At 43.2% G+C, this 27,175-nt stretch overlaps 1 protein-coding gene and 1 pseudogene across 1 annotated transcript in view; one reads left to right on the plus strand and one right to left on the minus strand.

The window, feature by feature from the left end:
* CELF2 (CUGBP Elav-like family member 2) overlaps window positions 1–27,175 on the minus strand; it is an 861,437-nt gene that overhangs the window by 556,202 nt on the left and 278,060 nt on the right. The window lies entirely within an intron of this gene.
* LOC116269391 lies at window positions 1,381–1,899 on the plus strand (annotated as a pseudogene).

A 27,175-nucleotide genomic window follows, 5' to 3' on the forward strand; every position in this document is an offset into this window, starting at 1 on the left:
TCACGACACTGCATTCTTTCCAAAATATGGCGTACAGGTCCCCCATCTTCTGAACCTAACTGCGCCAGTGTCTGTACTTCACAGGAGACATGATTTGTTTGTTTGTTTTTAAGAATTCTTACAGGAGGTAACTCTAAGATGAGACCTGAAGTTGTCAAGTAGAAAAGGGGTGCATCTGAAGAACTGCTGTAGAGGCAGAGAGAACAGCTCTGCAGGAAGTGAGAGCAAGGTGGGTAAGAAGCTGCTGAGAGTTTATTAGGGTTGGGTTTAGGGTAAGGGCCAGGGAGTGATAAGAAATCCATTTGGAGAGAGAGGTAGGTAAGGGCCAGATCATGAAGAGCTATGGAGTCAGGTTTGGGATTTCAGTTCATCCTCAGAGCAAAGGGGGCTAGCGTAGAGGACCACATACAGATTTCAGCAGAGGGGCAAATAATCATTTGCAGTGCAGAAACATCACCCTGGCTGCACTGGAAACATGGACTAGAATGAAGAAAGACTGGAGGTGGGGAGACAAGTTGACCAAGGCTTTGACCCAGCAGCAGAGGAGAAAGATCTGAGTCAAGGCAGGGGCAGGAGAAGAGGAGAGAAGAGTGAACAGAAAGATGTCCCAAAGCCTGGACTGAGTGGCTGATGGGATGTTGAGGATGAAGAAGAGAGATGGGTGAGGTATGTTAGCTAGGATTCCAGCTTGGATAGCTTGTAACGTGATTACATCATTCAAAACAGAAAGCAGATAAGGGGAAGCTGCTTTGACAAGATGATTATGAATTCAGTCTGGAAAGTATTTGTTGAATTTGTAGCACCTGGGACATGCGTGTGAGGATGCACCAGGGCCAAGGTTATACATAGGCCCAGAGCACGGGACAGAGATCTGGATGGAGGCGACAACGTGGGGATCAATCGGGCAGAAGTGTATCTAAAGCCAGTGGAGTGGAAGAGGTTTCCCTGGTGTGGTCAGAGTGTAAAGTCAGAAGTTAGCTCCAAGAACACAATGCTGAGAGATACACTGACCACAGGGGGTGCATGGACAAGAAAGGCCACACAAGAGATGCTGCAATCAGGAAGCAGGTGGGGCATGTGAATGAAAACCTGGAGAGATGGAGACCATGGAACTCCAGGAAAGAGAATTTATAAAAGAAGGGAGTGAGCGATTGGGCCGCATGGCATAGATGAGGTGTGAAGAGAATGCAGAGGGCGTGGCCTCTCAGAGGATGTGTTGACCTTTGTAGGTCAAGAGTGACAGCAGGAAGCCAGGTGGCTGCTGGCGAAGGGGGAAAATAAGGCCTGAAAAAGCTGCCTTCAGATCATTTAGTGTCCCTGCTTAAAACTCCTCCCTGCGCTTCCACAAGCTGAGGGCTAGAAGGCCAAGGGCATGAGGCGATGGAAGCTGTTGCTGCCAGCCTGGTCTTGCTCTATGCATGCAGCTGGGAGTGGGGACGTGGAGCAAACGTGAATGCTGGGGTGGCCTGCAGTGAAGTGAATCCAAACACCCATGTAGTAGACAGCCAGAGCCTGTGGGCTGACACATGCATTGGGCTCCTATTGTCTTACTCAGCATTCCTTCTTCCGCGTTCTCATTGCTTAGACCTTAACAAATATTATACGTAATCTGGGGATGAATGGATTTTTCCATGCTTGAAAGGAACGCCTTTGGAAACCCCTGACCAGGGTAAAGCAAGGCTCCTAACGCACTGAGAACAACTGGGTGAGGGAGTACCATTTACATCTTCACGGAAGTTTTTCACCATTTCTCCAATCATTCTGCATTTTCCAGCAAGTTTCTATAGAAGTATGCTCCAACTCACTCCATTGTAAGCACAGCTTCTCTCCTGAGTATGCTAAACTCCCCAAATGCCACAACGACACGGTGCTCCGATCTTTGGAATTAATAAGCAGTGAAATGTTTGACACTGAACAAAAATTTTTATAGCTACTGAATTTCCTGTAAGGAAGTCATGGTTAGTAAACTGCACTCTTTCTGTAATACTGTGAAATAGGAGGTATTTACACTGGAGGGACGATTGCTGGTTCTTCGTATGAAGAATGTTTCTTCAAAATATTCGTATGATGTTTTGAAGTGCAGGTTTCTATTAATGATGCCTCTGTCGAGCACATCTGGTATATTTCTGAAGAGACGCTTTGGAAACACATTGAGCAGGCCAAGCTTGTAAGTGACAAGGAAACACAATGAGGGCACAGTGGAGAAATCCAAGGAAATAAGGGATTTGTAAGAAACTAGGACTAGTTTAAGTTATAATGAATGGGTATCATGTTAGAAAAAGAACATTTCCATCCTTCAGTCACCATCAGTTAAAGCAGATGTACATGGAAACCAGAATGGTCTCTTTACAAGGTTATTAAAGATTGTTTTTGTTAGCATAAAAACACTCCTCATTGGTCTCCTATCTCCGATTTGATGTTTAGAATCTAATTAGGAATTCTTACCTTGCCCTAGGAGGCCCCCGATACTCTGCCCCCGGTCTGTTTCTATGTCTCTGTCCCCTCCTTTTTTTTTTTTTTTTTTTTTTTTAGACACAGTCTCTCCCTGTCATGCAGTGGCACCATCTCAGCTCACTGCAGCTTCTGCCTGCTGGGTTCAAGTGATTCTCCTGTCTCAGCCTTCCAAGTAGCTGGGATTACAGGCGTGCACATGCCCAGCTAATTTTTGTATTTTTAGTAGAGACTGGGTTTTACCATCTTGGCCAGGCTGGTTGCAAATTCCTAATCTCCAGTGATCACCTGCCTTAGCCTCCTGAACTATTGGGATTAGAGGTGTGAGCCACTGCACCTGGCCTCCATCTCCTACTTTCTCTCTGTACCATCCCAGAGCCCCAGTGCCTTCTTGCTGTGCCTCAGACAGGCCAAGGTTGTTCCTCTGTCAGGGACTTTGCAGTGGCCCTTCCTTTCCCCAGATATTTCCAAGACCCTCTCCTCATATTCCAGGTCTTAACTAAAAAATGACCTCCTTTGGGAGGCCGAGGCAGGCGGATCATGAGGTCCGGAGATCAAGACCATCCTGTCTAACATGGTGAAACCCCGTCTCTACTAAAAATACAAAAAATAGCCGGGTGTGGTGGTGAGTGCCTGTAGTCCCAGCTACTTGGGAGGCTGAGGCAGGAAAATGGCGTGAACCTGGGAGGTGGAGCTTGCAGTGAGCTGAGATTGTGCCACTGCACTCCAGCCTGGGTGACAGAGCGAGACTCCGTCTCAAAAAACAAAAAACAAAAAAAACAAACAAAAACCTCACACTGGGCACAGTGGCTCACGCCTGCAATCCCAGTACTTCGGGAGGCCGAGGCAGGTGGGTCACCTGAGATCTGGAGACCAAGACCAGCCTAGCCTAGCCAACATGGTTTAAACCTGTCTCTACTAAAAATACAAAAATTAGCTGGCATGGTGGTGCACACCTGTGATCCCAGCTACTCGGAAGGCTGAGGCAGGAGAATTGCTTGAACCTGGTAGGTGGAGGTTGTGGTGAGCCAAGATGGCACCACTGCACTCCAGCCTGGGTAACAGAGTGAGACTCTGACTCAAAAAAAAAAAAATTAAATTAAAATTAATAAAATAAATAAATAAATATCACCTCTTCTGAGAGGCCTCCCCTGGGCATTCTAGAGAAAATGTCACCAGTGCCCTAAACCTGCTGGTCCCTTCTCACCACACCATCCTATTTGTATTAGTTCATTCTCACACTTCCATAAAGAAATACCTGAGGCTGCGCCATTTATAAAGAAAAGAAGTTTAATTGGCTCAGGGTTCCTCAGGCTGCGCAGGAAGCACTGTGCCATCTGCTTGGCTTCTGGGGAGGCCACGGGAAACTTACAGTTATCGCGGAAGGCAAGGGGAAGCCAGTACATCTCACATGGCAGGAGCGAGCGGGGCAGGGAGGAAGGAAGGTGCCACATACTTTTAAACAACCAGATCTCATGAGAACTCTATCATGAGAATGGCACCGAAGGGATGGTGCTAAACCATTCATGAAGGATCCACCCCCATGATCCATTCACCTCCCACCAGGTCCCACCTCCAACATTGGGGATTACAACTGAACATGAAGTTTGGGTGGACACACAGATCCAAACCATATCCCCCATAGCACCCTGTTTTAGCTTCTTCATAGTGCATGGCTGCCCCTACATGGGCACATTCACTGATTTGTCTCTGTTTGCCGTGTGCTTCCCTCTATCCATGAAGGCTCCTTGAAGTCAGAGGCCCCATCTCTCGTGTTTAGAATTGTATTTCCAGTACCTAGAACACTGATGAGTGAATGCTCAATACATGTTTCTCTGCTGATGGAAAGAAATCCTTTACAGAAATCTCTTAAGGACGTCACCAGGCAGCATAAAGGGCCTGATTCAGATTTGGGACGAGTCTCTAGCAGCAGCAATCCTGGCCTTTTCTCTCCATGACAGTAGAAAATATCAAGTATGGAAGTGGTGGGGAATGGTTTTGCTGTGAATATTGGGAAGATAATGATGGGAGGATAATGACGAACCTCTCACTCATTGACTCAGACCCTAACTTGCAAATATTCACATTGCAACTAGGCAGCAGTGTTTATCGCAAAGGTGTGCTTAGCAAATTAAAAGGAAGGAGCAGTGGGTCTGGGCCACGGGAAGAAGGAAGGGAAGGGAGAACCTTCAGAGACGGGGAAAAGGTCAAGGTTGAGAGATTAAAAAATCCCAGAACTGTGGGGCATGGAGGACTGGGCTTTGAAAAATACCCCCAGAGTTTCCAGTTTATCTGGTCTAAAGGATTTGCATTTTTAGAAAAGTCCCGCAGGTAATTCTAACATACAGCCAGGGTTGAAATACCACTCAAATCAAAGAACAAATGTAGTCAGATATACCCAGTTAAAGCTCAGCATGTGTGTCAAATAGTCAGTCTTATATTTTTTTCCAGTGGCTTATTTTTACCCATACAACATGCTAAGCTTTAAATCAAAGGACCGTGCTAATATATGTATAAATGCCTATAGGAATTTTGGATGTTATAATTAAATCAAACCACTGCACATAATGTTGGAGCCTAAACCACAACGAAGCAAAAGGATTTCAGTTGACGTGTTTGGGTTTGAAAAGTTACAGAAGAATTTCCCATTTTCCGTTTTCAAAGCTTTTTGTTTGTGTCTATATCAATGCCTACAGTGATGGGCTATTTAGACAGTCATGCTCTGGCACATGTAACACAATAATCCCCTTGAAAAATCTTAAAAGGTGGGTCAATATAAAAGGTGAGGGGTTATTTTTCCCTCCCCTGTTTCATACCCTTCCTTAGAAATCAACACCGTATTTGTGTTTAAAGAGATGTCCTATATATTTTTACTCCAAGTGGCAGATCCTGTTTACTGAATAAGTGCTAAATCAGCGTGTCAGGGAGTTGAAATTACCTTATGCTCTCCCCCCAATTCAAATGTGACAATATACATCTTTAAAGGTATACATTTAAATGAAATGTTATTCATGCACTAAATTTTCTTCTACTGTATAGAAATTAAAAGCAACATTTCTCTGGCCTAGAGCTAAGATTTTATGACTCCCATGGTATTCTCTTTTTTATCTTGATTTTTAAAGATGTTCAAATAAGTGAGTTTTCTTTTTACTTGACACATTTTCACATATGTTGCCTTGATCTTTCACATCTTTTACCCATATGGGAGCCTTCCTAGGAAATAAAGGATCTGTATTTAATTATCTCATGGGGACAATTTAAAGGGAAATCTTGAGTTTCTCCTCTATGGCTCTGCCTTAAGGAGGAATAAGAAGAAATGGTGAACCTACAGCTTTTGGCTGTTGATGGAGCTTTCTCACCGTTCCCTCTGTGATAACACCAAGCCCACCTGTTCACTTGGGCACATCCCAAGCTCAATGACTCAGACCCTAATTTGCAAATATTCACATTGCAACTAGGCAGCAGTGTTTATTGAAAAGGTTTGCTTAGCAAATTAAAAATTATGAAAAAGACACAGCATTTAAATTGAAACCAACAAACTTTATGTAACTTGAAACATTTGAAAAAGTATACATTTACGCTGAACAATTGAAAGTTGATTTTTAAAAATCTAGAGTCACAAAATCTACACTTTACAGTTGAAACTAGGCTTAGAGAGCTCAAAAGATTCACCTCAAGATCATATAGCTGAACAGTGGCAAGACCACGATTAGACTGCAAGTCCAAATTCCCTCCCGTGTGACTCTAACTTCTGAACTCTAGTAAAAACAAGTCCTTGGTCGGGCATGGTGGCTCACACCTGTAATCCCAGCCCTTTGGGAGGCCGAGGAGGGTGGATCACAAGGTCAGGAGATCGAGACCATCCTGGCAGACATGGTGAAACCCTGTCTCTACTAAAAATACAAAAAATTAGCTGGGCGTGGTGGCGGGCGCCTGTAGTCCCAGCTACTCGGGAGACTGTGGCAGGAGAATGGTGTGAACCTGGGAGGTGGAGCTTGCAGTGAACTGAGATTGTGCCACTGTACTCCAGCCTGGGCGAGAGAGTGAGACTCTGAATCAAAAAAAAAAAAAAAAGGAAAGAAAACCAAAAAAACAGGTCCTCAGAACAGTCTTAAGCCAGTTTGTTTTTTTTTCCTTGAATATAATACTTCTGGTAAGGTACATTCTACAATCTATATTTTTTCTCTAAATCAAACTGGTCTTTCTGTACCATAGGCACGGTAATGAAGTTCTACTCCATTCTACTATAGTCTAAGGCATGGAATTGTCTAAGGTTTTCATATACATTCAGATGAATGAACCTAGAGAAATGAATAGCAGGTTGATGTACTCAGGAAAAACTTGCCTGATGTCTATACATTAATCAGAACTTTTTCAGTTGTGACTGAAATCTATGTTGTTGCCTCTGATCGCTGGAAAGGATACTGGGACAGTGTGCAGGTGTATTAGTCCGTTTTCACACTGCTGATAAAGACGTACCCAAGACCTGGCAATTTACAAAAGAAAGAGTTTAATTGGACTTATAGTTTCCATGTGGCTGGAGAAGCCTCACAGTCATGGTGGAAGGCAAGGAGGAGCAAGTCCCTTCTTATGTGGAAGGCAGCAGGCAAGGAGAGAATGAGGAAGACACAAAAGCAGAAACCCCTGATAAAACCTTCAAATCTTGCGAGACTTATTCACTACCACGAGAACAGTGTGGGAGAAACTGCCCCAATGATTCAATTATCTCTCACCAGGTCCCTCCCACAATACATAGGAATTATGGGAGCACAATTCAAGATTTGGGTGGGGACACAGCCAAACTGTATCAGCAGGATTGAAGGAAGAACTTCAGAAACCAGAATCAGAGACAGGGACTCAACCAGGCACTTACGTCATGCTTGCTTACCTCTGCTTGGCTTTGTTCTGCAGAGAGGCTTCTACCAGCATCTGGGACGATGGCACCACTAACCTGAGGTTTACATCACACTGGCAGTATCACCATAAACTATGGCTTCCAGATCTATTTCTCAATCTCAGAGAAAGTCTCCAGTTGACTCTGCTTAGGTCATGTCTCCCACAGGGTCCAGAGGGAAAGGTCACCTTAGCTGCCTAGGGATATTGCAAGTTGGGTCGGGGATGGATGCAAAATCAAAATATGGGGAATAGAAAAGCTTCAGGGACAGGCAAAAGCAGTAATTGCCAATGTCAATTACATATGGAAGTTATTGATTTGAGCAACTGGAAGAACACTCATCTACTCCCTCATCTCTTTCCCATGGAGCTGTCTCTTTAACAGAAGAATCTGCAAAAATATGAATGCCCAGTGCTCATTCCAGGGCGTCTGAATCAGGATTTCATAAGGTGAAGCCCAGAGAGGCTTAGTATTTAAACAGCACCACAGGTGACTCTGACACATCCCTAGATAAGAAAACTGTTTTAAGTAATTATCATTAGGAGTCTATTTTCTGGGATGGATAACATATCAAGCATTCATCAGTCATCAACATCTTGTGAATTAAACAGATTAGCCGAATTCACTTAGCAGGATTTTAAAATTATGAGATATAGAATGAATACAATTTGATGAGGAAGAAAAGAGGAATTGGGGCTGGTACTAAATGGGGTCTAGGGTAGGGAGTCGGGGGTGGGGTGGCATTGCAGTGAGGGCTCTGTGCAGTTAAGAATAATCTGAACCTCATATTTTACTTTCTGGCCACAATCTATGATTCTGGCTCTCTCAGATTCCTCCTTCCTATTTAATAATTTCCCTTCAGTCTCATACTCCTAGTTCATGATTCCTGAGTTTGCTCTAATTTTCTGCTGGCCTGAACCCTCTCCCCCAGCTGCTTCAAATACCCTGCAACCTTATTCTCCCAGTGCCTCCACCCCAGCAGACCTCAGCCTAGGTCAGTCCTACAGTTGGCCTTCTCCCCTCCTGCTTGCTGGCTGTTCGATTGATTGATTGATTGAGATGGAGTCTCGTCTTAAATATTAGACCTAAAACCATAAAAACCCTAGAAGAAAACCTAGGTAATACCATTCAGGACATAGGCATGGGCAAGGACTTCATGTCTAAAACATCAAAAGCAATGGCAACAAAAGCCAAAATTGACAAATGGGATCTAATGAAAGAGCTTCTGCACAGCAAAAGAAACTACCATCAGAGTGAACAGGCAACCTACAGAATGGGAGAAAATTTTTGCAATCTACTCATCTGACAAAGGGCTAATATCCAGAACCTATAAAGAACTCAGTCAAATTTATAAGAAAAAAAAAACAACCCCATCAAAAAGTGGGCAAAGGATATGAACAGACACTTCTTAAAAGAAGACATTCATACAGCCAACAGACACATGAAAAAATGCTCATCATCACTCGGCATCAGAGAAATGCAAATCAAAACCACAGTGAGATACCATCTCACACCAGTTAGAATGGCAATCACTAAAAAATCAGGAAACAACAGGTGCTGGAGAGGATGTGGAGAAATAGGAACACTTTTACCCTGTTAGTGGGACTGTAAACTAGTTCAACCATTGTGGAAAACACTGTGGCGATTCCTCAAGGATCTAGAACTAGAAATACCATTTGACCCAGCCATCCCGTTACTGGGGATATACCCAAAGGATTATAAGCTATGCTGCTATAAAGACACATGCACACGTACGTTTATTGTGGCACTATTCACAATAGCAAAGACTTGGAATCAACCCAAATGTCTATCAGTGACAGACTGGATTAAGAAAATGTGGCACATACACACTATGGAATACTATGCAGCCATAAAAAGGAGGAGTTCGTGTCCTTTGTAGGGACATGGATGCAGCTGGAAACCATCATTCTCAGCAAACTATCACAAGAACAGAAAACCAAATATCGCATGTTCTCACTCATAGGTGGGAACTGAACAATGAGATCACTTGAACACAGGAAGGGGATCATCACACACCAGGTCCTATTGTGGGGAAGGGCGGGGAGGGATAGCATTAGGAGATATACTTAATGTAAATGATGAGTTAATGGGTACAGCACACCAACATGTCACATATATACATATGTAACAAACCTGCACATTGTGCACATGTGCCCTAGAACTTAAAGTATAATAATAATCATCATTAAAAAAAAAACAAAATTGAGGCAAAAAAAAAAAAAAAAAAAAAGAGATGGAGTCTCGCTCTGTCGCCCAGCCTGGAGTGGCAGTGGCACAACCTTGGCTCACTGCAACCTCCGCCTTCCAGGTCCACTTGAATGTTCTATGATATGTCAATATTAACATATCCAAAACTACTAATGCAATCTTTTCTGCCAAGCCTCTATACCTCTTCTTGTATCCTCAATGCCAGCTAATCACACCACATCCACCTAGAAGCTCTCATCAGAAACCTTCCAGTTTTCTAATAAACTCCTGTTGACATCAATCTTTATATCCAATTGACTACGAAATCCTACTTATGTCCCCATGTACTTACAATATCTCTAAACTATTTCTTTCTACCCCTCATCACCATGTAACTTGTTCAGACCTTCATCATCCTTTGGTTGGACAACTCCAATGGTACAGCAATTAAGTCTAGTCTCCCTACTGCTATAAACTGATCTACTTTTCAGCCAGAGTCATTTATTTAGGAGGTAATTCTAAGTTATCCTCTCTGTTTAAAATTTTAAAGTGAGTTAGCATCACCTACTGAATAAAGAGATTTTTTTTTTTTTTTTGAGTTGGAGTCTTGCTTTGTTGCCCAGCTGGAGTGCAGTGGTGTGATCTCAGCTCACTGCAACCTCCGCCTCCTGGGTTCAAGTGATTCTCCTGCCTCAGCCCCCCAAGTATCTGGCATGCACCACTATGCCTGGCTAGTTTTTGTATTTTTTAGTAGAGATGGGGTTTCACCATGTTGGCCAGGCTGGTCTTGAACTCCTGACCTCAGGTGGCCTCAGGTGGCCCACCTCAGCCTCCCAAAGTGCTGGGATTATAGGCATGAGTCACCATGCCTGGCCGACAGAGCTGATTTCTTATTATGATATGAAAAATCCCATGTGATCTACCAGCCACTAACCTCTCACTGCAGCACGTTTTATGCCAGTAACCCAGAACTGACTGCAGTTCTCTCCATTCACTGCTCTAGCCCCTGTCCCTCCATCAAGTGATTCTCTCTACTTGGAAGGCCTTTCCCATCATTCATTGATGGACCAATCTCTACTCATTCTTTAAGACAGGAAAACCTGGATGGGAGAAATGCCCACTTTTGTTTTCTCTCTCCTGATAGACTTTGAGTTTATCAGGAAAAGGGCCACATCTTTAATCTCTGCAGTCTTATTCTGTAGCACCAAGTTCATAAAAAGCATATAATAAATATCTGTTGTACTGAGCTGAGACCTATCTTGGGAAGACAATCTCAAAATGACGAAGAGAAGAAAGAAAAATAGGAAATGAGAAGAGGACAAAAACTCTCTTTGCTTATAATTTTGTTTTTGGTAGATAATATATTTGGCAGGTAGAAGGAAGGACAGAGGGAGCATGCATTACCAGCACTGCAAATGATAGCTACTAGCTACATACTCTAGTAGAAAAATAAAAATTAAGAAAGAAGCCTGGGTGTGGTGGCTCACGCCTGTAATCCCAGAACTTTGGGAGGCCTAGGTGGGTGGACCACTTGAGGTCAGGAGTTCGAGACCAGCCTTGAAAACATGGTGAAACCTCGTATCTACAAAAAATACAAAAATTAGCCAGGCATGGTGGTGGGCACCTGCATGCCCTGGTACTTGGGAGCCTGAAGCAGGAGAGTCGCTTGAACCCAGCAGGAGGAAGTTGCAGTGAGTTGAGATCACATCACTGCACTCTAGTCTGGGCAACAGAGTGATGCTCCATCTCAAAAAAGAAGAAAAAAAAAAATAGAAAAAGAAAGAAAAAGTGGGATCTGGAGAAGCAAAGTGACAGAGGTGGAAAGCCTGTTTCAGATAGTCACCTTCTTCAAATCTTCTTGACCTTAGCTCTTTCCAGGGCCTTGGAATACTTATTTCTGCCCAGTAGCTACTGTAGAAACCAATTCTGCATGGGCTCCGACCAAACTCATGGAGCTGTAACCTGTGAACACTTTGCCTTGTGCCCCTGCCACATTACCACTCATCCCACACTAGGCTTTGCTCGTGACGCTGAGGTCTGAGATGCTATTTAGATACATTCAAGGACTCACATCTATGCAACTCAGAAAGATAGGTGAGTAACCACGGCATGGGGCAAATCTTTGACCAATTGGATGCAGGGGCTGGCAAATATATTTTTACTGCCTACTTTCCACAGTTGGCTTGTCTGAAGATGAAGTGATTCATATGGCCCCTTGGGAGATAATCCCGTGAGACTGAGTAATGAACCCCATTGTATACCAAGCATTGGTCTGTTTACCAACACCCTCTGCAAACTCTCCCTCTCTCTCTGCTCACACCCTTTCCCTCACCCTGCTTCTCTTCTAACGGACTCCCTAATACAGTAGTAACATATAGATTTTATTCATTTTATTATTTTTTAAGTTCCAGGCTCCATTTCCTGAGGGACTTAGGCTGACACCATTGGTATCAGGCTCTTGAAAACATACTCTCAGGATGACATGCTGGAGGCACCTAGTTTGACTCAGGCCTCAGCAGATCTGGAAGACATAAATCAGCACATGAACAGGAAGTCCGGTGTACCTTGTCATCTACTTTGGAGGTGGTGAAAACTGTCCTTGAGCTCACAGTTATGGCATCATGGCAGTGGTGGTGGCGGTGGTGGTACTGTTAGTGTTGGGGTGATTTATGATCAACTGAATGACTTGGGACTGGTTTATGGTTCAAAGACTGGTCAGCATGATATACAGGTACTAGCAGAAATTGGGTTATTGCTGCATTTCAGCTCCAGGATAGCCCCAAAAGATGGTGATGAAGGAAAATATCCTAACTCCACAGAACTTCCAGTCACACATTCACCTGTTCCTGTTCCGTGGACAGAGAAGTAGCTTGAGATATGAATAGATATGGACTGTTGGCAGTGGGAAATGAATTGGTGCTCCATTAGGGGCTTAGAAGGAGAAAGATTGGAAGATCAGGGACAAGTTCGTCCAAGGAAGACATGTGTGAGCGGGTGCAAAGCATGCAGACTTCCGTGTCTTATGGCCGTGCCCACCGAGGAATCACCATTGAAGTAGCAGCTTCAAAACCCCACAGGGGCAGGGGTCACATTCTGTGCATGTCACTCAGCCTCTGCTTTGGGCAACCCCAGTGCAGACATAGCAGGCTCATGAATAGAGTGGCCATGGCGGCAGGGGTGAAAGTTAAACCTGAGCCCAATAGCATAGGTTCCCTCTCCCCAAGGCTCATCTAGACCCTGCTGCTGCTGAATACCCAGCCTCCAGCAGTGGAGACCAAGGCTGAGACCTCCCCTGGCTCCATTTCCCAGGGTCCACTCAGACACTTGTGGCAGCTCCCTGACACCAGACCCCTTCCCTCCCGATGGAGGCAGCAACGTGTCTTTCCCGGAACACACATCTTCTCCAAATATGGCTCTCCTTTCCTTGTCTGCGGGTCTCTACCTACTGATCTCCTCCATATAAAGTCATCTCAGACACATTTTATGACAAAGGAAGTGCAACAGTGGCAGGCAGATAGCAACGTAATTTCCTCATTATTCCATGTGCCTCATCACCCAGAACAGCTGGCCTGTGAAGGATTCAGCTAAGGCACAGCTCAGGGAAAACCTCAGCCAGGATGTCCGAGTCTAGGAACCAAGGGGAGAGAATTAGGAATGGCTCCTCTCACCATCCATCACCCAATAACCAAATAATGGCATTTGCACTTCCTGTCTGTGCAATCTTAGTTTTCACCAAGTTAGAAGTTCTGGTTTCCAGGCTGGGTGGGTGGGACACTTCTACTTTGCAGGGGCCTTTGAAAACAGTATGCTGAGAATAGATAAGGCTCAAGGACAGTATCTCCAACTGAACTTTTAATGAACTCCTGTAGGCGCCAACAAGGCGGGTAGATAAGAAAGAATATAGAAACAAGGTACTGAGTAGAAGGTTACATGTGGGAAAAGAAAGTTTGTTTTGCGTTGCATTCTTTCTGCTGACGTGAGGTTTATGGAGTATAAATAAAGTGAGGCGGAGGCTCTGAGTGTGGCCGCCATGTTCTCTGTGTGTCTTTGTCTTTGTGTGTGTTCTTTCATTCTCCACCACCCCCGGTGCGGCCCCCAACACTACTTGGTTTCTCAGGTTGGAGCACCAGAGGCCAAGACAGCAGCTTTTGTAAATTGGTAGCTTGGTCCTGACTCTCCCAAGGAGCTGGGAGGGCAGCCCGGTGCGCTCGTGTGTGGGCCAGTGTGCTTGTGTCTGGGCCAGTGCACTTGTGTCTGGGCCAGTGCGCTTGTGTCTGGGCCAGTGCGCTTGTGTCTGGGCCAGTGTGCTTGTGTCTGGGCCAGTGTGCTTGTGTCTGGGATCCAGGGCATTTCCTCTGCAGTCTCTTGGTGCTTCTGAGTTGAGTGATGATGATGAGAAATGGGAAATTGCACCAACTGCAGCCCAATAAAGACAAGACACTCAGTCCTCATGGAGAGAGGTCTGGATCCGCCCTTCAAATAAGCAATGGGCAAGCCAGGGTGCTGGCTGAGCATGATCGAACTCTAGAACAGGTAGTGGAGGATGTGCTTCCATCCTGACCTCAAGACCAGCTGCAGTTGGTTGTTTCCCCAACCCTTTAACTTAAGGCTTTCTCAGAGATTAAGGCTGGCCGTCCCTTTGAAGGGGGCACTCTGCGACTGATTGGTTTCATATTTCCTCTTAGGGCATGTTGTTCTCACAACAGTAAAGCCCAATTGTGCTCAGGGAGTCAATACAATGCAAGGGCACAGGTAAGGGCGGTAGATAGGTCTTCAGGTCCTCTCGGCCTCATCCACTTCCTGGTCCAGGGCTCCTTGCTCTGGCCTGGCCCCTGCTGTAGGGCCGGCTCTGCTTGGATTCTGGCCAGCTTCCTGCAGGCAGAACTCAACAGCGTCTAATGCCGTCACACCAAACATCTCTCACCTCGTGCCCTGCGCCTTCTACTTTTGTAAGAATTGAAGCAAGAGGTACCTCGGGACTGGTTCAAGGCCACCCTTGTGCAATTCAGAAGCGTGGGGCAATTTTTCCACAAAGTGAAAAATGGGACCAGTGGGAAATGGGAGCTGGCAGATAAGGTCTTCCTGCCCTGGACACACTGTCTGAAGTTCACAGTCATTTGTCTGGATCCTTGGACGTCAGCCCCCACAAGATCAAGCCATGGGTGACCCCCTACCCCCAAAGGTGGTACTAGTAGCCTGCTCTTGTGTTGGCTCTAGCTTCTCTCTCTTTTCATTCCTCTTTTCCCTTAATCCTGCTTTCCTGGGAGTGCACTCCCTAATAAAATACTGCACATGAGTTTTGCCTCAGGCTTTGCTTTCTGGGGAGCCTGGCCAAGGCAGAATTCATGTAAGAATGCAGAGATGTGAAGTGGAGAGCCTTAACTGCTGCAGAAGATGTACAGGCAGATGCTTAGCAGAGAGTGGAGGTGGGGTACGAGAGCCTGGAAAGTGGGGGAGACTTCTTTTCATCTTCATTCTGTTACTTCCAATTGTCAAAGTATTGGCTTCCAATTGTCAAAGTAAAGTATTGGCAGGATGATTTATAAGATTATTAAAAAGGCATTAGAAGGAATGGGAAATTAAGATTCTGAGACATGACAGGGTCAAAGGGTGACCCTTTAAATGTGTTTTATATGTGACATTAACACCTGCCTTGGAGCTTACTCTTCCAGACACACTGATCCTCCAGGCCCATTCCTCTTGGAGAACTTGGCTCTGTCTCTTCTCAGAAGACACCTTGTGTGGCGTTCAGAGCCTCTCTGTTGTCTGATTCGGTTTGCGTGAGCGGTCGTGTAGAACTCTGAAGTGCTCCATCGTATTTGTTTATACCTCTTTTGCACGTGGAAACTCAGGTTAGGCAGATAAAAATGGCTAAGGGTGAAGGCATAGGATGAGATCGGCGCCAGGTTCCCAAATGGAATTTTTGTGGAAACTATGCTTTTGTGAAAACAATTTCATTCACAGCAGCTTTGATCTGAAAATTTTAAAGGACATATGATTTCCCTTTCAAATATGAATTATTGGGGTTTTCTCAATGCACACAATAAAGTGTATCATAAACGGCCTCACAGAAAAACACATTAGTCTCCCCAAAGTATCCCAACTGACATCTCCTTTCCTTTTCTTCCCGTCTGAATTTTTGCGTGACCCCAGAGTGGCTCTGTTACTAAGAAGAACAAAAGGCTGAATGAACACCAAAAGCATGGCACGCTGCTAGTCTGTGGGTTACCATTTAAAACTCTTTCAGACAGCCACACAGCGTGAAATACTAATTCACTCCATCTACAATACCATATCCATTAGCACTTTCTCATCCTGGAATTTAAATAGTCCAAAGCTCAGAGAGTCAGTAAAGAGAGTAATTAATACAATAGCACAATTCTCCACGGTTCAGGTGATACGATGAACGGCTTTACCTGTCACAAACAAATACTACAGGAGACAGGCTCTTCTGGTTTTGCATTTTGAATCTTCCCCCTCCCTCTCCGTGTTCTGACATTCTCTTTCCAGGTGGATGTTGTGTTTTCGTCTAGTGAAAATACATGGACCCTCCGTTCCCGCGTTCGTGCCTCATTCTGTTTCAAACAGCACTGTTTGAATAACCACGCGATGGCAAAAACAAGCCACAAAAGAGACGTGGTTTATAAGTTGGTTTTACCTGCCATTTTCCACGTTTTTGCATCTTCCTCCTCTTACGTACTCAGGGCAGCTCTGCAGAAGGTACAGACCCTTTATCAATGGGCTGGTTAGTTCCATGACCATCCAGGGTGGGTTTTCCTGACCCGGGCAGTGTTTCCAGGTTGTGTGAGTTGGAGGGCCTCCGTCTCGTAATTACAGACTTAGGGATCTCAATTTCCAAGTCCATTATCAAATGGATGTCACAAGCCACATCACAAGGCTCATGACAAGGGATATAGTTGTTCTTGTGTGCAGTGAGTCGGAGGTGAAAAAGCTTCCGCCTAATGTTGGAACGGCTCAAATGACCTCTTTTGCATAAAGGAAAAACAGGTGCTCCATCTATACAAATTGGGCCAGCATTTTGCACTTTGTGATACTTTTCACACATGTTATCTCATTTATTCCCACAGCTACTGTCCAAGTTCCAAAAGTTAAACATCATCATGTATGTTTTGTAAAATGAGCAAATTGAAGCTCAGAGAGGCTAAGCAGGGATCGCATGTAGAAATCTTGGATTACAACCTAGGACTGCTAACATGAACTTTCTAGTACTAACTAGAGGCTACTGCTCTAAACATGTGGTTGGCTTTTCTCAAATCTTTTACAATGTATTTTACTTTATGAACAGAGTCTTGCTCTGTCACCCAGGCTGGAGTGCAGTGGGCCATTTTAAAATATTTTGTAGAGACGGGGTCTTGCTATGTTTCCCAGGCTGGTCTCGAACTCCTGGGCTGAAGCAATCCACCTGCCTTGGCCTCTCAATGTGCTGGGATTACAGGCATGAGCCACCACAGCTGGCCTCGTTTTTTTTCAAATCTTTCTTTGCTGTATCCTTCTAGAACTGCTCGCCATAGAGGGTAAGTGCTTGTACTCATATTAAAGCCCAATGGCATAGATATTGGGTGTGAGTCCCAGAAGCCTGACACCTGAGAACTACCCCCAAATGGTGGGGGTTATGTTTGCCTAGTGAATTCTGGAATGTCGTCTCAGTTCCTGAGCATTAGTTTGAATTCAATCTACATGTAAACATCTGGCATAGGTGACTCCCCTTCCAGGACCACGGGTGTCTCTGTAATCTACTCTTTTTCCCTCTTCCACCAAATTCTCAGATGATTTTCCTACTCAGATCTCTACTTCACCTCCAAGTCATGCCTCAAATGACTTCCATTTAGCTTCTGCCAGCACAATCCATAATTAAATGCTGTTATAGCACTGACTTTGCTATTACTCAGGCCCCTGAGTACTGCCCTGTCCTCTCCTTACATTTCCCAGAGTGGACATCCATTCTTCCTGCAGCACTCTCCTCCTACCAAAGTCTCCTGGGTTGCCTCCTACCTCTCTGGTCATTTCTTGTCTGTCTTGTTTGTTGGGTCGTCCTTCTCTCCTTCATCTCTGATGTTGGAATGCATAAGGGCTCAGTTTTAGGATCTCTTCTCTGTCTCTCTCCCGAGTTTAGAACATCTCATCTGTTCTAATGAATTCATTTGCCACGTATATGCTCAGGGTTTTCAAATTCATGTTATCAATTAAATACTTTTCGTCTAAGTCAGGGCTCTCCAGAGAAACAGAACCAACAGCAGATCATCTACCTATCTGTCTACACACACACACACACACACACACACACACACACACACACACACAGAGTTTATTATAAGGAATTGTCTCATGTAATTAGAGAAGCTGAGAAGTCCCAAGATCTGTAGGTGGCAAGCTGGAGACCCAGGAGCCCGTGGTTTACCTCCAGTCCAAGTCTGAAGGCCTGAAAACCAGGAGAGCTGATGGTGTGAGTTCTAGTCTGGAAGCCAGCAGGTTTAAGACCCAGAGCTAATGTTTCAGTTTGCATCTGAAGCTGGGAAAAGACCAGTGTCCCAGCCCAATCAGTCAGGCAGGAGGTTCTCTCTTGTGTTGGGGGAGGTTGGCCTTTGTGTTGTATTCGGGCCTTCAACCGATTGGGTGACGCCCACCCACATTTGAGAGAGCGACTGCTTTATTCAGTCTACTGATTCAGACATTAATCTCTTTCCAAAACACCCTCACAGGAACACCCAGAATAATATTTGACCAAATATCTGGGTACCCTGTGGCCCAGTGGAGTTGACACATAAACTTAATCAACATACATTTTTCATGCACTTACACCTCTACCAACCTATTCAACCATGTCTACCTTGATTTCTCACAGGTCCCTCAAATTTAACCTGTCACAAACTCATTGTATAATCTTTTTCTTCAAATTTATTTCTTCCTCAGGTATTCCTGAAAACTATAAAATGACACAACCCATTCAACTTCTTATATGAGAACCTGAGAGATGTCTTTTATACTTCTCCTCCTACCTCCCCTCAAGTCATCAATTCCAGCCAACACCCATTTTGAGGTATTTGCTGAAGCTGTTGACTTCCTTTGATTTCTGTTACTTAATTCAAGTCATTACGATTTTTTTTTTTTCCTGGAATTATTGACCACAATAATCTGTAGACTTCTATGTTCCGTAGATGTCCATGGAACAATACCATATCTATGCGCCAAAAAGCACTGAGTGACCTTTTAACATACACTTAGACCATGTCACCACCCAGCTTAAAATTCTTCTGTGACTTCCCATCGCTGCTAAGATAAAGTCCAAACTCCTTAATGAGGCCTACAAAGCCTTGCGTGATGTGACCTTTGCTGACATCATTAGCCTTGTCGATCTCTCTCCTTCCCTGAGCCCTGCCAGGAGTTTTTTTCTCAGTTCCTCCCACTCCTAGAGCGCTCTCTTTCCACAACACTTTTACAAATCCTGTTCTTTCTGCGAGACACACTGTTGGCCTTTTTTCCTCGTTTGCTTGGACATGTTCTCTTTGGCCTCTGGGCTTCAGCGGACATGTCATTTCACTGGGAAATCTTCCCAAGTCTCCTGCTTAGGCACATGTGTCCTCCTTGCATGCTGATCTCCTTCCTCCCCTCCATCACATCTCTCATCATACACATCACCCATTCACTGCTTCTGGAATTCTATTTAATGCCCGTCTCCCACACAAGATGGTAAACTGTATCCATGCGACTTGCTTGCATCTTCCGAGTTAAGTAAATACACGAATAATAATTCAGAGACTAAATGAATGAATGCCATCAAAGAACTGCTGAGATAGCTGGCTATTGCTACAACCAAGTCACAGTAGCAGAGTCTCTCTTCCTTCCAGGTGCCAGTCTGGGTCACATGGAGCATTCGAGAGCAACAGAAGAACACTGCTAGAGTCAGGCATTCTCAGGATAAAGAGGGGGACTGGGGTAGGACAGAGAGGTCTAGGTGTACCAGGGCAGGAAAGGTAAGAGTCAAGACAACAGTGGTAAAAATGATTTCAGCTGGGCACGGTGGCTCACGTCTATAATCCCAGCACTTTGGGAGCCTGAGGTGGGTGGATGACCTGAGGTCAGGAGTTTGAGACCAGCCTGGCCAACATGATGAAACCCTGACTCTACTAAAAATTAGCCAGGCATGGAGGCACATGACTATATTCCCAGCTACGCAGGAGACTGAGGCAGGAGAATCGCTTGAACCTGGGAGGTGGAAGTTGGAGTGAGCCAAGTTCATATCACTGCACTCCAGCCTGGGAAACAAGAGCGAAAATCTGTCTTAAAAAAAAAAAAAAAAAAAAAAAAAAGAAAAAAAAAAAGATTTTAAGAACCTGGCTATCTTAACTACTATTTCTGTGTAGGAATAGCACCATCTTTTCAAGAATATAATTTGTCTTCTCTGTATGATTTTGCAGCAAGCCTACATATTCAGGAACTACTTGGAGTCTGGTTCTCTTATCTCCTGGCAGGGAGAGGAGGATGAGAATTCAGACTTATAAAACTGCTGGAAGAAACTTCTATGACAATGGTGATTCTTCTATGTGTTGTTCGGGCCACGAAGCCTCAAGCATTGGGCCCAAAGTGAGCCATGGTTGGCTGATTTGAGAAATGGGCACTAGGCTGGGCGCGGTAGCTTACACCTGTAATCCCAGCACTTTGGGAGGCCAAGGTGGGCGATCACCTGAGATTAGGAGTTCGAGACCAGCCTGGCCAACATGGTGAAACCCCGTCTCTAGTAAAAATAGAAAAATACGCCTGCCACCATGTCTGGCGCCTGTAATCCCAGCTACTCGGGAGGCTGAGGTAGGAGAATCGCTTGAACTCAGGAGGTGGAGTTTGCAGTGAGCCAAGATCGCGCCACTGTGCTCCAGCCTGGGGGACAAGAGTAAGACTTCATCTCAAAAAAAAAAAAAAAAAAAAAAAAAGAAAGAAAGAAAAATGGGCACTGAACTTCTAGTGAATCCAGCCAATACTCACAGATGCCTCCTTTATGTAGGGTGGATGAGTTAGGCCTGGCATCTCCAGCTACGTGTTCCTATTTTACCTTCCTTTCACACAGTCTTATGCCTTCGGGATTTGTTCAATGATGAATTTGCATGCTATGCTCAGGGCCACGGAATGGATGGCAAACCGTGTTACAAAGCAATCATTGATTCGATATCTCATATCTCTGTGAAGCAAGGATCTGTGCCAATGAAGCTGAACGTCAGCTTTTGGCAAGGTTAAAAATATTGAGAGGAGTCTCTGACAATTAGGGGATAGGGAAGCTCTCCTAGCAGCTTCGTTCAACAGGCAGTTTTAATCAAAAGAGAAATGAAGTTAGAAGTCACATAGTATTGATCTTAAAGAAACACAGTGAGGCATATGTCAGGCAAACAAGAAATGTATGGAACTAAGAAAAAAGAAAGGCATTTGTTTTTGCCAGGATGGCTTATTTCATTGCACGCTATTAAATGCACTCAAATCTGTCAATTATGCACTGGATGCTACCTATAATTCTTTGTTTATAGCCATGTAATGTCTGAACCATATTTTCCCATTAAGGCACCAAGGTCAATGATACAGATAATTAACCAACTGATTGAGTACATTCATTTTCCCTGAAGTTCCAGGAAGGCTCTCAGTATCCAGCCTTGAGATTTCTACTCCGTGTAGACACTGGGACAGCGTGGGCTCTGTAATGGGACAGCGATGGGATCCATGGCTGGCATTTTGCCTAGCAGCATCGTGCATCTGCCTAAATGATGATGAGTGCTGTCTTTGAACCAGGCAGGAAGATGTCAGTTCACTGGCCCGTATTCCTGACCTCCCAGGGTTTCCCACTAAGACTGCCAAAGAGTTGTAGTGCTGATAATTCCTTCTAGAATGCTGAAGGGTGTAAAGGTGACAGGTAAACCCGATGAAAAGAGCCCAAGACGCACTGAAGCTTAATCTGTTATACCAAGCAGCACGGAGAATAGCTGGACGCCTTTCTGTCCTCTTGTTTTGCCCTTCCACAATGGCAGCCATCAGTCCAGGTGTTATTTCTGCCCTCTCCAGGCATGTTTCACTTAGTTATATCTAGTGCTGTAGTTCACCTATCAATAAAAAGAATTTGAAATCTCTCAATACAGAGATGTTATTTCTGCTTCAACTTATTTCAGGATGCCACCGTTCAAAATGAACATCTGCAGATTGCTGATAGCTCTGTCAATATCATTCAGCTGCTAACATTTTATTTGTGATACCTGTAGACAGAGCGTAGGCCCCTGAACCCAACCATAAACAGAGAGAAGGTCCCGGGGCTCAAGTAATGTGGTTCTGTAGGGGCCTAGTTTACAAATTCTGCTTCTTCATTATTGAAAGATTCTTTACAAGTTTTAAACTATCAAATTTAACCCTCTCGTAACAAATTCCGCAGGAGGATAACAAGGGCAGAAACTGTATCTTCCTTTTTCCCCCTCTCTCTCTATATTGCTAAAGAAAGGGAAGTTTTTCCCATAATGCTTTATTAAGTCACAGGTGTAGATCCAACTTCTTCAAACTATGTATTTAAAGACAAGTAGTTTATTCTTATATTTTTGGGAAAAAGTCTATAGTTGATTTCATTTGTATCTCTTTTTATATTTAGGCTGGTATCTTTTCATATGTTTCTTAAAAGTTTCTTTTTTAGTAATTTGCCTTTTAGATTGTATACATACATACATACGTGTGTGTGCATGTGTGTCATTGTCATTGTTGAATTCCAAGAATTCACAGAATTAGTCTATTTTATTCTATTTTATTTTATTTTACTGTTTTAGGAGACAGAGACAGTGCAATATTGTGATAATTCCCATTGCAGCCTCTAAGTCCTGGGCTCAAGTGATCCTCCTATCTCAGCCTCCCAAGTAGCTGGGACTACAGGTGCACACCACCACACCCATTGAATTATTTTATTTTTTGTAGAGAAGGGTTCTTGCTTTGTTGCCCAGGCTGGTCTTGGAATCCTGGCCTCAAGTGATCTTCCTACCTCGACCTCCCAAAGTACTGAGATTACAGATGTGAGCCATTGCATCTGGCCCATAGTTTTTTGTTTGTTTTGTTTTTGAGACAGAGTCCTCCTCTGTCACCCAGGCTGGAATGCAGTGGTGTGATCTTGGCTTATGCAACCTCTGCCTCCAGGGTTCGAGCAATTCTCCTGCCTCAGCCTCCTGAGTAGCTGGGACTACAGGCACCAGCCACCATGCCCAGCTAATTTTTGCATTTTTAGTAGAGACAGGGTTTCACCATATTGGTCAGGCTGGTCTTGAACTCCTGACCTCATGATCCACCTGCCTCAGCCTCGCAAAGTGCTGAGATTACAGGTGTGAGCCACTGCGCCTGGCCCCCATAGTTATTTTTAAATGGATATTGCCATTTTTTTCCAGTAAATAGCAAAAATGACTGCTTCTTTAAGTCAATCTGATTTTTAATCTTTATATTTGCACTGTTCTAAGACAACGGTTCCTAGAAAATTACTGATCACAAATGAATGGAATAGAATGGTAGTTCAAGAAAAGAAAAATAAAGGAATCAATAAAATTATTATCAAGAGTTAATTTAAATACAACTGCATCATTAAAAGTCAACATATCAGAGACCTAGTCAATGGGAATCTAAGGGGTCCCTGATGTTCAGTGAAAAATTACTCAACAAATATGAAATAAAATAAACAATATGGCATAGATTTTATAAATTAACATTTAATGCAGCTTTACTTTAGAAAAAGTAAAAATAAAAATGCCAGTTGAAAACTATGAGACTGTTTTATTTTCAAGTAAAAATCCCAACTCTATCCCAAACAGAATGACTATCCAAATATTTATTAGTTTGGTGCAAAAGTAATTGTGGTTTTTATCATTACTTTTAATAATCAGCTATATAAATTTTCTTAAACACATTTAAATACAGACAGAACTATTGAAAGGTCTGCTGCATGAGAATATTAAATGTCCTGAAAAGTGTAATAGTCATCTGCCAAAGGAAAATATATAGAAATGGAAATAAATCATATCAGTATTTTTGGCACGCCACCATGATTCCTGTACTATTTCAGGTGTGCAGAATACAGAAGAAAATGAATCTTGGTGTTACATGAAATGGATTCTTCCAAAATAAATAATTATTTGCATTTCCCCTAACACTATGTCTATGAAATTATTGTGAAAAACACGGATTCCTCGACCAGGCAGTATTTCATATTTAATAAAACCAACATGAGTAAATACTGAACAACAGAGCGATGGTCATTAGGATGGTACGCTTTGGCTCTATTTGGGTAAAAAGCAATTTTTGGCAAGTTGTAATGTGGGTTGTTTTTGGTTGTGTGTCTGACATCTATTCTCTCATTTCTTCTTCCCAAGAAAACGCCAGTCGTATTAACGAACTGGATGATTTTCCACTCAGTTCAGGCGTCCTGTGAATCTGATCTCACCTGTGGTTGAAGAGTGAACGTGCTAAGATCCAGCATAGGAAGGATCACGTGATATAACGTGGTACGAGGGGGCATGGCCATCACATGCAGGGTCTTTTTAGGAAAGATGTTCCTCACTCTTCTGAGAAAGGTTACAAAGACGTCTCTTCCTCTTTTCCCTTTGGACTATTTGTCCTGTGCACCTGTCGTAGAGCAACTGGTGCTGTGTCAAAACCAATCTGAGGTTGAAGCAGCAGACGCAGGAGGTCAGAGCCACAGGGACTGTGTGAAAATGGGGCAGAGCCAGTAGATGAAGGCAACCTTGAAGCCTGTCCCAGCCCTGAATTTCCCGTGTTTGGCAAGTAAATGCCCTTATTGTTGAAGTCAGTTTGAGCTGGGTTTTCTATTACTTGCCACCCAAACTGCCCAGAACAATATGATTAGAATTTTAATGCACTGTAAAGAAGAGCCAATAGAAGATAAATATGAATATGAGAGAGGAAGAAACTCATGCTCTCACTCTGTCATTCCCAATAGCTGGTGTAAAATGATATGAGGTTATGTCAATTATCTGTTAATTACCTAGGAATTCTTTGTATCTAACTAAGATAGAGATTTTTATGACATTCTGAGATTACAAGCCTGCATTTTACCACCTCTTATTTTTTCTCCCTTTCCCTTTTAAGTTTCATCCTGGCATTTGTCTTTGGTAAGCATAACCTTGGAATATATTTAAAGTTACCAATATGTATCATCTTGGAAGCCAGTGAAGATGGTTTCTGCCCACAGGAAGCAAACAATCTACTTATTGAGGGAAACAAAACATCTAAGTTTTAAAAAGCACTAATAATTCACAAAGTATATTCTCATTGTCTATTGAGGGATGCTGATGGCTCGCGGCTGAGGAATTCATGCAGGTGTTATCATAAGAAGGAGTTACTACTTAAGGCTTGGTAATTAGGAGAGGCCTTGGAGCATGGAGACTTGTTCTGGGCTTCAGAGAACATGTAGAATTCAAACCTAAAAAAAGAGCTGAGGCTAGACAGCTAGCAGTCAAGTTATCGGTATTTTTGGTACCATGTTACTGGTGTTTTAAGTTTGGCCAAATGGTTGAAGCCTAATCAAAGAGATCTAAATAATCTAGACTTAAACTGTGAACAACAAACATAGACCTGGGGCTAAACACCCTTATATCATCAAATTCTATGACAGCAGAGTTCACTTCGAAGCCACTTCTCCCTGATCGTGCTTCCTTGCATTCATCATTTGAAGCTGTCTAGTGTCTCCTCTAGTTTCTTAAATAACATGATTAGGAGTGTTTCTGTTTGGTCAGTGTGGTGGCTCATGCCTGGAATCCCAGCACTTTGGAAGGTGAGGCGGGAGGATTGCTCGAATCCAGGAGTTTGAGACAAGCCTGGGAAACCTGGCAAAAATCCATTGCTACAAAAAGTAAAATAAAAAAATACTGGCCAGGCATCGAGGCACGTGCTTACGGTGCCAGCAACTTGGGAGGCAGAGGTGGGAGGATCACTTTAACCTAAGAATTGGAGGCTGCAGTGAGCCATGATTGTGCTACTACACTGTAGCCTGGGTAACAGAGCAAGACCTTGTCTCAAAAAAAAAAAAAAAAAAAAAAAGAAAGAAAAAGAAAATAAATGTGCTCTGCTTCATCACTTAAGTAATTTCAAATGCTTTTCTAATCAAATTCTTAAAAAAAAAAAAAACCCTCCTCAGCATGTACAAATCTCCAAACAACCTTTATTTATATTTACTTTTAATAAGAGCTATAAAACATGTCTCCACAAGCAGCAACCTAATTGCATCAATGCATTTGATCTGTTGAACATCCTGTTCCTAATAAACCCTCAACTATGAACACACATTGAAAATACAAATTAAAAGCATCCACATTAAGCAATGTGGCCTGTTTTCTAGATGTTGTGGGTTTTGCTCTGGAATTACCTGTATAACCTCAAGAAGGGGTCATGTTTGCTGTATAGTTCAATGCATAAACTTTAGTTTTAGTTGGCAAAGTCAGGCGCATGTGACCAAATCCCTAAGGTAGGAAAATTAGGAAGAATTTTACTGTTTCAAAAGTCAACTGTTCATCTTATAAATTCTCTCAAAAGACTCGTGATTTTTTTTTTAAATAAGAAAGAGAAATGCTATTTTAGTTAAGTTGTCCAAGAAGAAAGCTATATAATCAACTGATGAACATAGTAGTGTGTTTTCCGATCCTTGGAAACTTTTCTTGTCTGGGACTGGGCTCACTTTTCATGACACCATTCATATCCATAATGACACCAGTGAGCACGACAAGAGGATGTTCTCTTTTTAGGTGGATCGGATTGGAAGTGATGGAAGAATGCATTGCAACTTTGAGCTAAAGTATATACTTTTTTGTGAATCACTCTGTTGCAGAGTTACACACACGCACAAATAGATAAGTAAAATCCCATACACACTCTTGATCTTACACACACACACACACAGAGCTTTGGAAATTGGAGTTCATTTTTAGAGAATAATTTTTAAAAAATGTGACCCTTGATAATTAAAGAGACATAAATTTCCTGTGATATTGGCCTTAAATTCTGTTTCACTGTGTGAGTTAAGATGTATACCCACCAAATACACACAAACTAAAACAAACATTTCACTAAGCAATGCTTACCTTTTTAATATTCAATGCACTCAGAGAATTATTTATTCTATGTCTTTCATTTAAAAATTAAAAAGGGAAGTTGCAACCCACAACGTGGATTTTACAATTCACCAAGGGGTCACATCAGTTGAAAAACACTGTCTTTAAGTACGTTATGTGATGTTTGGAAACAAAGGTAATGTATGTAAACATGCACAATATTGGTTTGTGAATATTTGAACTAGGATTCTCCTGAACCAGGGATCAGAAAGAGAATAAATCTGAGACTCAGAATCCCACTTTTAATGCCTAACATGGTAGAATTTTTTTTTCTTTTTTTAATTACCAGTGTTTTGCTCCCATGTGTAATACCAGTAAATTATTTTGCCTGAATTCTGGAATGCCTTTTTTTTTTCTTTTGAGACGGAGTCTTGCTCTGTCACCAGGCTGGAGTGCAGTGGTGCAATCTCGGCTCACTGCAACCTCCACCTCCTGGATTCAACAGATTCCCCTGCCTCAGCCTCCCGAGTAGCTGGGATTACAG

The sequence above is a fragment of the Papio anubis genome, chromosome 11 (genome assembly GCF_008728515.1).
Source record: "Papio anubis isolate 15944 chromosome 11, Panubis1.0, whole genome shotgun sequence".
NCBI classification, from domain to species: Eukaryota; Metazoa; Chordata; class Mammalia; order Primates; family Cercopithecidae; genus Papio; species Papio anubis.